At 38.8% G+C, this 10,497-nt stretch overlaps 1 protein-coding gene across 3 annotated transcripts in view; it reads right to left on the bottom strand.

Annotated features, from left to right (window-relative positions):
* Positions 1 to 10,497, bottom strand: part of TBC1D12 (TBC1 domain family, member 12) — a 52,510-nt gene that overhangs the window by 28,596 nt on the left and 13,417 nt on the right. For all 3 annotated transcript variants that reach the window (XM_014531583.1, XM_014531581.1, XM_014531582.1), the window contains one exon: positions 504 to 619. The gene's annotated coding sequence lies outside the window, so the exon portion shown is untranslated. The remainder of the gene's footprint in view (positions 1 to 503; positions 620 to 10,497) is intronic.

The raw sequence follows: 10,497 nt of genomic DNA, 5'->3' as shown, positions 1-10,497 counted from the left end.
CTGACTATTCTTGGGGGGGGAAAGGGGTGTGGGGGGCGCGGGAAGAGATTGGACAATAATCGTGCACCTATGGATGAGGACAGTGGGTGGGGAGTGAGGGCAGAGGGTGAGGTGGGAACTGGGTGGAGGGGAGGTATGGTGGGAAAAAAGAGGAACCAATGAAATAATCTGAACAATAAAGATTTAATAATAATAAAAAAAAAGAAAGAAAAAAACAATTGCCTTATCATATTAAGGTAAGACAGAGAATGGTCAAAATGGAAACAAATATAAAAAGCCAAAATTTATGTCTCAGACATGGGGTCATAGAGACTTCTAGAAAGTATGCCTAAGCTTGAACATCAACAATATAGTCCTTCTTATTAGTTTTAGGATATGTTTCTGGGATTTAAAAATTTTTTAAAATCAATTTCTCTAATTTCTTGATATCTTTTGTGTAAATAGTAAGCAAGATTAAAGTTTAAAATATAAACTGTGTGCCTGATGAGCACTAGACTACTTACGAAGGTCGATCCTCAAGAATGAGGGCAGTGGTAGAAAGTGGCTCAAATTCAAAATTCTTACGTCTTGAAGACTGAGGTGGAGGTTTACAGGCCCTCCCTGTTCGTGCTTCATATTCCTAGAGTAGATAAAAACATATTTTATGTAGAGACTTTCCTAATTTTCTCAATACCTTAAATTTGTATCATTAAGGATATTATGCTATAAAAGGGACACATACGATTCATACATTAATCTGGTAAAAATATTAGGCAGACAAAAGAAAGAAAAGTCACTTTTTTCCCTAAAGCAAACTAAATTGTGAATTTCTATTACATATCCAAGTATGGTACGAGAGAGGAAGATAGAAATGCACTAGATTAATGAGGTAAGGTTTTAGGAAGATGTTCTTGATTGCCTTCTAAGGTACCAGCTGTCCAAGTCCAACTCTGAATAATCTACAAGCAGATAAACCTACTTTCAAAACCTTCACACAAATCAATGATGGAAATGTTGACACAAAATAACCCCATTAAAGTGTTTTGAAGATCTCTTTCAAGGGTGACACTGAACCTCTAATCAAATGCTGGTTTTGAATTCCAACCTACTTTGAATCTTGCTTTTATAAATCTACCTACTTACTCTAAATTTAAATAAGTCACCATTATATCTTATCCAATAATATGTCCAAAGACTGTTAAAGACCTCACTAAAAGTTACAAACTGTTACTATATAGTACCCCATTATCTGCGGTTTCATTTTCTGTGGTTTCAGTTACCCAAGGTCAACCGCAGACCAAAAATATTAAATGGAAAATTCCAGAAACAAACAATTTATAAGTTTTAAATTGCATCCAGTCTTGAGTAGTGTGATGAAATCTCAAGCCATCCTGGTGGGACATGAATCATCCCTTTTAGTCTAGTAGTCCTGTGGGTTATCAGATAGCAGTCTTTTAGTAGTCTTCTAGGTTATCATAAGGCAGGGCTTGTGTTCACAGTGTTCACCTTCTGACCATTGTCAGAAAGTCAATAGTAGCCTAAGGCTATGTCACAATGCATACATCATTCACCTCACTTCATCTTATCAGGTAGGTTATTGTATCATCTTATATCTTCACAAGAAGGGTAAGTATAGTATAATAAAATATTTTGAGACAGAGAGAGAGAGAGAGACTACACTCACATAATTTTTATTATAGTAGGTTGTTATAATTGTTCTATTTTATCATTAGTTACTGTTGTTAATCTCTTACTGTATCTAATTTATAAATTAAACTTGATCATAGGTATGTCTGTATAGAAAAAACATAATATATATACAGGGTTCTGTACTATCCATGGTTTCAGGCATCTACTGGGGGTCATGGGTAAATAGGGAACCATTATGGCTTTTAATTTCCAGAACCCACATTTTCCCTTTCTAAAAAAAGTTTATGACCTTATGATTTAATTTGTTCATGTTGACCAATGTTACCCCAATCAATTTACTAAATATTTTTTAAAAATTTTTAAAAATCAAGCTACTGCTTTCTCATCACCAGGTAATACATATGTACATTTCTCATTAAATTCTCAGATTTAGTCATTGATTTCAGGAGTAAATTTGCAAGCCCACTGGCAACTAGAGAAGACATTAATTTAAATGAAAAAAATTCAATATACTTTAGAGTAATCCATGGTTTCATTTATGGCTGTGCTTTCTTATTATGCCTATGATTCTTTTTATATTATTACTAGAGGCCCGATGCACAAAATTCTTGCAAGAGAATTCGAGGCCTTCGCAGCCGCAGCAGCTGCCTCGATCCCCTGGCTGCAGCCCTGGCTTCGTCCAGAAGGACATAGGGAAGGACTCCAGTCTAACTAGTATATTAAGCTTTTATTATTATAGATTTGCTTTTCCAACTCAAAGATTATTTATCAATACTAAATCAGACATTAGCAAAATGTGAACTGATGCTTCCATCCCTCTTAAAAATTTGATGCTGTTAAAGCTTAATTTTATTTGAGATATTACTTAAAATATAATTTTTTTTCTTACACATTTTCTGTAAACTTCAGTAATTTCTGTAAACTACTTTATGGTTCCTGCTGCTGTTTATAAAGGTTTATAATTTTATATCTGCATCTCCCCTTCTATCCACATCTTTGTTAATCTGAGAGTTACTTTGTTTGCATAACTGCAATGAATTTTTAGAAACTTCTTTCTCAAATTAAATAGGACTATGTATGCTCATTTTTAACTCCCATGCCAAGGAACTGAACAGCCTTTCAGAGTCAAAAGCCATCGATGGGGTCACTCGTTTCTTTTTCTCTTTCATCAATTTTCTTTTCTAATAACTAGGATATATTATATATGAAACACTTATTTTCTTCATTATAGACTCAAGTGTTATGTTAACAAATCCCCTTTTCTGGTAATGTTTTCTTATTAAAAATCATATATGATATGAAAAATATAAATGAGATTTGTTATTTAAATGGCACTGCTTTCCTACAATGTGACCTTGATTCACTGGTAGAATATAGTATCATCCAATAAAGCATTTTCCATGAAAATAAATTCCAGTGCATAAACAGCAAAATAAAATTTCTAAATCAATGTCAGTAGCTAGTATTTCCTGACACTTACCATGCACTTTACACACTGTTTTAAACACTTAAAATATTTAATCCTTGAAACAACCCTATGAGGCACCTAACTCACAGTAGAAAAAACTGAGGCATAAAAGATCATTTGCCAAAGGACATAAATGGCAGGCAGTGTAGCTCTAGAGCCTAACCTTTTAACACCTACATGTCATCTTACTATGGTAATAGTCAAATAGCTATCTATGACAATTCATTTTCATTTTATTTTATTTTTTGTTAATCCTCACCTGAGGAATTTTTTACATTGAATTTTAGAGAGAGTGGAAGAGAGAGGGAGAGTCAGAGAGAGAAAAACTTCAATGTGAGAGAGACACATCCATTGGTTGCATCTTGCATTGGGTCTAGGGATCTAGTGTGCAACCGAGTTACGTGCCCTTAACCGGAATCAAACCCATGACCCTTTACTCCGCAGGCTAACACTCTATCCACTGAGCCAAACTGCCTAGGGCAATTGATGACACTTTAAAAGAATGAGATAGATCATTCAGTGAGATAGTAAAATATTCGGTATGAGTTGACAATACCTCAATCACTGATCCATTTAACTATCACATGAAAAGACCACCAGACAGTATATGCTTCCTGTTATGTTGCAATATGAAGTACATTGACCATTCCTGAAATATTCTTGCCAAAAGAAAAATCAAGTGATAATCAAATAAGTCATATATGTTAAAATATATGATATCAAGAAATCAAAAGTATTAAGAGGTTCTCCTCTGGAGGGCTGAACTAGGAATGAAGGGTGTTTGTTTTACTTTAAATTATCCAGTATTGCTGACTTTTTTTAAAAAAAAAATATTTTATTGATTTTTTTTTACAGAGAGGAAGGGAGAGGGATAGAGAGTTAGAGAGAAACATCGACCAGCTGTCTCCTGCACACTCCCCACTGGGGATGTGCCCGCAACCAAGGTACATGCCCTTGACTGGAATCGAACCTGGGACCCTTCAATCCACAGGCCGACGCTCTATCCACTGAGCCAAACCGGTTACGGCCTGACTTTTCTTACAAGAAATAAAATAGTTTGTGAGATCACGTATAGTCATGGTGGATAATTGACAAAAGATTTTACTGAAGAAGTTGATTCAGAACTGGAGGCAAGAAAGATGGATATTAATTACATAGGCAAAAAGGATTGGAAGGAACAAACCAGGGGGAGCAAGCAAAGGCCTAGATCCGTGAAACATATTCATCTCACTGAATATGAAAAAGGATGAAAAATAAAGTTTGAAATTATGGGGCCTTTTCATTGGCAAAAATATCTGGAATTTACGATGAACAAAATGGAGAGTCACTGAAAGTTTGGACAAAGCCTAGTTTTAATGAAAGTAGTCTTTCATGAAAAATTAACTGAAAAAGCACTGGCCGGTTTTCTCAGTGGTTAGAGTGCCAGACCAAGCACCAAAGGGTCCTGGGTTTGATTCCGGTCAAGGGCATGTACCTGGGTTGCAGCTTCAATCCCAGCCCTAGTCAGGGTGCATGTGGGAGGCAACAATCCATGTGTCTCTCTCAGCTAATCAATTAATGATTCTCTCTCATCATTGATGTTTCTATCTCTCTCTCTCTCCCTTCCTCCCTTCCTCTCAGAAATCAATAAAAATATATTTTTAAAAAATAATAAAAATTGATGGAAAAAAATATCCTCAGGTAAGGATTAAAAATATTAACTGAAAAAGTACACACATAAAAGGCAATACAAAATAAGGTATTTATATATCATTTATCTACCTTACAAATAAGCTTTATATAGAATTGTCACTCAAATATTTTTCACATGAGAAAAAAAGTTGTATTCTAGGATTTCCCATTACAGACACTTAAGCATTAAAGTGCTTTAAGTTTCTAGAGGTTAATATTTTAAAAAGCTTAAAAAACATGGTATCAATCCATTATCTGAAAATAGTATAGACTTATATATCCTGAATGACTCAAATATTTGCTGAATAAAGATGCTATTCTAATATGATTAAAATTGCAGCCCTAACCGGTTTGGCTCAGTAGATAGAGCATTGGCCTGCGGACTCAAGGGTCCTGGGTTCAATTCCGGTCAAGGGCATGTACCTTGGTTGCAGGCACATACCCAGTGGGGAGTGTGCAGGAGGCAGCTGATCGATGTTTCTTTCTCATCGATGTTTCTGACTCTCTATCCCTATCCCTTCCTCTATGTAAAAAACCAATAAGCTATATTTAAAAAAATAAAATAAAATTGCAAATTATATTAGAAACTAGAGGCCTGGTGCACGCATTTGTGCACTGGTGGGGTCCCTCAGCCTGGCCTGCGAGGATCGGGCCGAAACCCGGAGTCCAACATCCCTTGAAGGATGTAGTAGTGAGCGAAGCGGCAGGTGGCTGGGTGGGAGCCTGAGCCTGGGCCAGGTGCTGCACCGCTCCCACTCATCCTGGCCCTGCTGTGCCTGCCACCACTGCTTCTCAGTAGGCTCACTGCTGCTCTGCTGTGGTCTCCGCGCGCCTGTCCTAGGGCGATACTGACACGCCCATGACAGAAGTGGCTGTGGGCTCGCGCCCAGTCAGTACTGATGCCAGTGCCGGTCCCTATCAGATGGGGAAGGGGTGCGCAGGAGGAGTGTCTACAGGAGAGGCTCGTGCTGCCGCAGCTGAGCTCACCAGCTGTGAGCCCGGCATCAGGCGCCCGTCGGTCAGCTGAGTGGTGCTCCCGCTGTGGGAGCACACTGACCACCAGGGGGCAGCTCCTGCGTAGACTGTCTGCCCCTTGGTGGTTCAATGCGTGTCATAGAGACTGGTTGAATGGTCGAAGGGTTGCTTAGGCTTTTATATATATAGATAGTAAAATATTCGGTATTAGTACTTTCAAAATTGATCACAAGGTGATATTCTAATTATTAGTTAAGGGTGTTTATTATATAAAACAAAAACCTGCCCTAGCCAGTTTGGCTCAGTGGATAGAGTGTTATCCTGTGGACTGAAGGGTCCCAGGTTTGATTCTGGCCAAGGGCACATGCCCGGGTTGCGGGCTTGCCCCCAGTGGAGGGCATGCAGGAGGCAGCCAATCAATGACTCTCTCCTATCATTGATGTTTCTATTTCTCTCTCCCTCTCCGCTCCTCTCTGAAATCAATAAAGAAATATATTAAACACACACACACAAACAAAAACCCAACTCAAACAGGGTTAGGCAAATTTATCACATCACAGAACTGAATATTCCATGCACTTAGTAATTTCAGACTCTGACCAAAAGGCTCATAACATTAGTCAGAGACTCCACTTCTCTACCACTCTCTCAACTATGCCCTCCTCCATGTGTGGGCTTCATCTGGAGGCTAGTTTGCAGCTCGGAGAAATGACTGTAGCAATGCCAGTTGTCACATCTTCATAGCATAATTTTCAAAGATCCTTCAGAGGCTCTTCTAGTAACTCCCACAAAAAAGAAAGCATTCTTTCAGGCAGTTCCCAGTAAATATCCATTCCACAAGCAATCCATTCCACAGCAATCATAAGCTTTAGAGATGAGCTAAAGTCAACCAGGGCTTATCTCTGCAGCTGAGGCAAATCACATGATTCTTAACTCTTGAGTTGAGGGCAGTAAAGAGAGAGAACAATGCTTATTGAGAAGTAGTTTAAATACACAAGAGTTCATTTAAAAATATAACCAAACAATATCTCATGGGTAGAATTCCTGAAGTCAATTTCACTTTAATCCATATATGTCACAAAAACTCCCTATATGTTTCTTTTACGAAAGTTTAATAATGAACTAAATGTTGATAATTTCATAGGTTATAAAAAACACACTTTACAATATAAAAAGGCAACAAAAGCCCTGGCAACTGGTGTGGCTCAGTTGGTTGGAGCATTGTCCCGTGCACCAAAGGGTCTCGGGTTTGATTCCCAGTCAGGGCACATACCCAGGTTGCAGGTTCAATCCCCAGGGCAAGTATAGGAGGCAACAGATCAATGATTTTCTCTCACATCAATGTTTCTCTCTTTTTCTCTCCCATTCCCATCCTCTCTCTAAAAAAAAAAACAAAACATATCCTTGAGTAAGGATTACAGAAAAAAAAAAGCAACAAGAAAAACCATAATCCAAGGAAATCAGTAAATAATGCTAGCTATAGTACCTTCACTGTTTGAAAATACCTTATCAATATGCCTCACTTTCTGCTAACAAAGCTTGTTTTTTTCTCTTTACTCCTCACCTGAGGATATATTTTTATTAATTTTAGAGAGGAAGGGGGAGAGAAAAACATCGATGGGGGAAAGAAATGTCAATCGGTTGCCTCCCATATGCACTCCAACTGGGGATCGAACCTGAACCTGCAACCTGGGCATGTGCACTGATCAGGAATCAAACCCAAAACCTTTTGATGTACTGGACGACGCCCAACCAACTAAGCCACCAGGTCAGGGCAAAGCTCAGTTTTAACTGACCTATTTTATGAGTCGCTGGGAGCTAGCTACCTGCCAAGTGTAACACAAGAAGCATTTAGTTTTAACATATACATTGTATCTCTATAGGATGTTGTAATGAAGCCTGTTTTTTTAAAAAAATTAATTTATTCTTCATTCTCCACTAGAATAGTAGATGAAACCAGTACTAGGAGAAGGCTGGTAATTATCTGTAGGATAATTTATTCTAGCTGCTATAAGAAAATGTAAATCAAGTAGGCAATTAAATCTAAGGCCAATCAAAAGATGGTAGGCAACTGTTGTCATCTTCATGAGCGTAAAGTAGAAAAAGTGACTTACAATTCCAATGTAAAGAAATACTGTATACACATAAAGAGAAAAGAGGTTTTTCCTCAAAATAATCTCTCAGAAAAGAGGAAATACATTTGCTTAATAACATCTCTTATATTATGGGTGCTTTTTCTCCATTAATTTTGAACAACAAAGCACTATCTGGAGAAAATCCATTATGCTGAAATTATCTCAATCAGTGCTAGTTTGGAAGGTTAATTTTTGATCAGTGGGTTTTTTCTTTTGTTGTTGTTTAATTGGAGTAGGGGAGAAGAAACTGAACAAAAGTGAAGATTCCCAGAAATATAACCACCCAACTGCAAACTGTCATAAAAAAAAACACCTTTAAATATTACCTTAAAAAAAACATAGTAATATAGTCCATACTATTGTGCTAACTATGTATGGTGCCAGGTGGGTACTGAAAACATAGGGCACACTCTGTCTAACCAATATGCTGTACACCTGAAACCAAAACAAAACAATATTGAAAGTAAACTATAATTGAAAAATGAAACATATCAAGAGACTAGGTTGTAGATAATTTTATACCTATAGGACAAATAAAAGAAAAAATAATGCATTTGAAAATTTGTGTGAGATAAAATTTCTCGTATCAAGGTAATACATAAAAATAAAAAGCACTGTATCTACAACAACTTGGACAAAAGTGAAAATGATGTGCTTGTGGTTAAAGACTATAAAACTGGCCCTACCCGGTTTGGCTCAGTGGATAGAGCATCGGCCTTCGGACTGAAAGGTCCCAGGTTCGATTCTGGTCAAGGGCATGTACCTTGGTTGCAGGCACATCCCCAGTAGGGGGTGTGCAAGAAAAAGCTGATCGATGTTTCTAACTCTCTATCCCTCTCCCTTCCTCTCTGTAAAAAATCAATAAAATATATTAAAAAAAAAATAAAGACTATAAAACTGGTCACAGTGATAATAAACATACTGATGTCAAGATGTATGCAAACAGTATTGAATAAAAAGGCACTATTTCTGAATATATTATCTTATACTAGAGGCCCGGTGCACGAAATTTGTGCACGGTGTGTGTGTGTGTGTGTGTGTGTGTGTGTGTCCCTCAACCCAGCCTGCACCCTCTCCAATCTGGGATCCCTTTCACAATCCAGGACTGCTGGCTCCCAACCGCTCGCCTGCCTGCCTGCCTGATCAGCCCCTAACTGCTTCTGCCTGCCAGCCTGATCACCCCCTAACCACTCCCCTGCCAGCCTGATCACCCACTAACCACTCCCCTGACAGCCTGATCGATGCCTAACTGCTCCCCTGCCGGCCGATTGCCCCTAACTGCCCTCCCCTGCCGGTCTGGTCACCCCTAACTATCCTCCCCTGCCGGCCTGGTCACCCCCAACTGTCCTCCCCTGCCAGCCTGGTCACCCCCAACTGCCCTCCCTTGCAGGCCTAGTCCCTCCCAACTGGGAAAGATCTATCGCCCACAACTGCTCTCCCCAGGCGGCCATCTTTGACCACATTGGGGCGGCCATCTTGTGTGTTGGAGTGATGGTCAATTTGCACATTGCCTCTTTATTAGATAGGATTATTTGAATATGTAATTAGAAATTCAAGTAAGTGTTTGATCTTCATCTATATTCCTAAAAGTTATTTATACATGTTGGCCAAAAATTCTGCAGAAAGACAGAGTAGATTCGCACTTGATGGACCGGGTAATTCATACAACTTTCTTGCTGAAAACAACCTCTATGATCCCTGACAAAGGGAAACAAACAGGGTGAGCCTACCGATCACCCAGTGTTGTGCACGGAGGCAATTCTGGACATCAGTACAGGACGGGGGACCTCAAAGAAAGCCTGGCTATTACTTTGGACAGGCCAACCGGGGCCAGAACTTGTGTGCCAGAGTAGTAGAAAGAAAGCACTCCACTGAGAAAGAACTCCAGAAATCTGCATAAGAATCCTCTTGAGTCTTTAGCTGAATACTAATCTGTACATGTGCATGGCAAAACACTACAAAGCTGGGGGGAAAACTTCTGGGGAAAAGAATAATTCCTGGAGAGTGATAAGGAAAACAGTTTCCAGAACTCCATCAGGGCTGAGAAGTATTCACATTCCCACCAACTAGAAAGTCATCAGAAAGGAGAGAACAGAATGTTCAGATTCATCCGAAACTGTACAAGTCAGAAGACAATGTAAAAATCTTTAAAATGTGAAAAGAAAAAAATGAGGTGAGAAAACTCCTCCTGACTAAGAATCCTATACCAAGAGAAAATATTTTTCAAAATGAAAGTACAATAAAAAAATTTTCAGACAAAAACTGAATTTGGCCAAACCGGTTTGGCTCAGTGGATAGAGCGTCGGCCTGCGGACTGAGGGGTCCCGGGTTCGATTCCGGTCAAGGGCATGTACCTTGGTTGCGGGCACATCCCCGGTGGGGGGCGTGCAGGAGGCAGCTGATCAATCGATCTCATTGATGTTTCTAACTCTCTGTCCCTCTCCCTTCTTCTCTGTAAAAAATCAATAAAATATATTAAAAAAACAAAAAACAAAACAAAACTGAATTTGTTGTCAGCAGACCTGCACTATAAGCTATTTAATTTTTTTAAATATATTTTTTTATTGATTTTTTACAGAGAGGAAGGGAGAGAGATAGAGAGCTAGAAAATTGATGAGA

This window comes from Myotis brandtii, unplaced genomic scaffold (genome assembly GCF_000412655.1).
Source record: "Myotis brandtii unplaced genomic scaffold, ASM41265v1 scaffold810, whole genome shotgun sequence".
Classification (NCBI taxonomy): Eukaryota; Metazoa; Chordata; class Mammalia; order Chiroptera; family Vespertilionidae; genus Myotis; species Myotis brandtii.
This window is presented reverse-complemented; position numbering and strand designations above follow the sequence as displayed.